The sequence below is a fragment of the Schistocerca cancellata genome, chromosome 3 (assembly GCF_023864275.1).
Source record: "Schistocerca cancellata isolate TAMUIC-IGC-003103 chromosome 3, iqSchCanc2.1, whole genome shotgun sequence".
Lineage (NCBI taxonomy): Eukaryota > Metazoa > Arthropoda > Insecta > Orthoptera > Acrididae > Schistocerca > Schistocerca cancellata.
This window is the reverse complement of record NC_064628.1, coordinates 396,234,028-396,236,434: the sequence shown is the minus strand read 5'-3', so window position 1 is coordinate 396,236,434 and position 2,407 is coordinate 396,234,028. Positions and strand designations below refer to the sequence as shown.

The following is a 2,407-nucleotide window of genomic DNA, read 5'->3' as shown; positions in this document are numbered from 1 at the left end:
ACAACTAAACCTCGCTTTACATATCGTCAAATACAGAAAGACTCTTACTCAACTACACTGCTCTCCCACCAAGAACAGGAGCTTGAATATTAAAGCGTGAAACCGATCTCCATCCTTGCAATATATCACTGCTTACCATGTCGATCTAGTAAACATACAATTCATATCCTCCATCATACAAAATCATCCCTTTTACATTAGAGCACCCTCAGCAGACCAAAGTCGCTCTCAGAACTCTTCTACAAATTCGGGATCATCACCCCTCAGCACAAACGTGTACCTGTTTCTGATCCGAACCTGCTTCCTTGCTTGCTCGCTTTTCTACACACATCTCCAGACTTGGGGATTACAATAACACACGTATTTTCGCATGTTTCGCCATAATATTACACCTTTTTTGCGGTACTCTTGATATCAAGCCCTAGGCAGCATCCTACCGATTGCTAGCGCAACATAATTCCCAATATACAGACTGGAAATTATTTCTCTATAAACCCCAAAATTTAGCAAGGTGCATCATGCTGTAAACCATTGAGTAACTAGAAAAAAATAGAGGAAACTGATATTTCCATTCTCAAAAACTGATGTCGGTGATTTAACAGATTCCAAATCAACCCTATAATTTACAAGTCAACTAAGGTCTTTACCTTGTCTAGAGAATAGGCAAACGTGTCTTCCACATGCTAGATGCACACACCACAATCGATCTTCTCTCAACTAAATAAAGACGCGAAATATGCAGAAGCTGTCCACTGAACAATTTACATGGGACGGAATAACGCTCCAGCGCAAACACACCTCCATACAGAATCTTCTCAAATTTTCACTTGATCACGAAAGCCGGCCAACACATACTAAGTATTAGTTGGCTATTCGGTCGTCTAGAAGATGGCAAAGTTAACTCAGATACATTCCTACACTCCAGGCAGGCCTCTGAATTCGGACGGCTGCTGCTGTTAACAAGAAATGTGAATCATCACTACCACAGACCATGCATACATGGAATCATTGTAGAAAACCGGTCACATATATGTTTTATCATTATACTTACAATTAAATGTTACGATCTTGGTTTCAATTGAACAGCATTCAACAATGAACGAAGTATCGGAAATACACCCTGCTGAAGGCTGTGGCTCTGGAAATGGAAATATCTGTACCTTCCTTACAACTGGACATATTCATTTCCTTTACACATGTCGGAACACAAACACATATATTATAGGCCTAATGCTCAAATGTGAACATATCACGCACACCCCACTACTACTAAGTATAATACCTAATGAAATGATAATTAAATTGGACACTCTAGCTGCAAACAGGCGTTGATGAACTTCATTGGGTACATGTTGAAAATGTGTGCCCCGACCGGGACTCGAACCCGGGACCTCCTGCTTACATGGCAGATGCTCTATCCATCTGAGCCACCGCGGGCACAGAGGATAGTGCGTCTGCAGGGACTTATCCCTTGCACGCTCCCCGTGAGATCCACATTCCCAACATGTCCACACCACTACATTTGTAGTGCGCCCAATAGATGTTTGCCCATCATACTCATTACTCGTGGCAGATTAATCTACCAAGTCCCGTACGAGTTCAGGCATACGTGTGCGTTCGTACAAGAAGGTCAATAGCCGGGAAGCCATATTTTTTAACTATATATGACGGTAGTATCTGTTCCCGAAAGAACAGTTACTGTGGATGACCATGCAGCTTTGTTTGAAATGAAATGATAATTAAATGGACACCCTAGCTGCAAACATGCGTTGATGAACTTCATTGGGTACATGTTGAAAATGTGTGCCCTGACCGGGACACATTTTCAACATGTACCCAATGAAGTTCATCAACGCCTGTTTGTCTGGTCTCCTTCCCGAAACCAACCAACCAACCAACCAACCAACGCCTGTTTGCAGCTAGGGTGTCCATTTAATTACCATTTCATTTCTAGCAAAGCTGCATGGTCATCCACAGTAACTGTTCTTTCGGGAACAGATACTACCGTCATATATAGTTATAATACTTAACCAATAAATGATTCCACACGATGTCAAATAATACTGACCGAAAATCAACGATGGGTGGGCATGTCTCTTAGGTTTTTTTCTTGCGAGTGCTATCACTGTGCCTTAGAAAGAAAGATGTAATCGACCAGAGGTTAAAAAAAAAACGATCGCAACAACTACTGCATGTTACTGTCACAAGTGATCTTGGTTCTATAGGTGCACACAAGTATCCATGTTATAAGCTATACCCGCTTTACGAATTGAGGTATAACATTACGTCTGAATGAGGTGATTTTTTCCAGTCAAATACCATGATGGTTATCATAGGAATGTGTATTATCAGACCAACACGTTGCCCATGATGCAACCTCTTGATAAAATTACCGCATTTTGAAAGT

The 2,407-nt window shown here is 41.3% G+C and overlaps 1 non-coding gene across 1 annotated transcript; it reads right to left on the bottom strand.

The window, feature by feature from the left end:
* Positions 1-1,363: 1,363 nt before the first annotated feature.
* On the bottom strand, positions 1,364-1,438 carry Trnat-ugu (transfer RNA threonine (anticodon UGU)). The gene has a single exon. It is a non-coding gene; the product is annotated as a tRNA-Thr (tRNA).
* Positions 1,439-2,407: the final 969 nt, after the last annotated feature.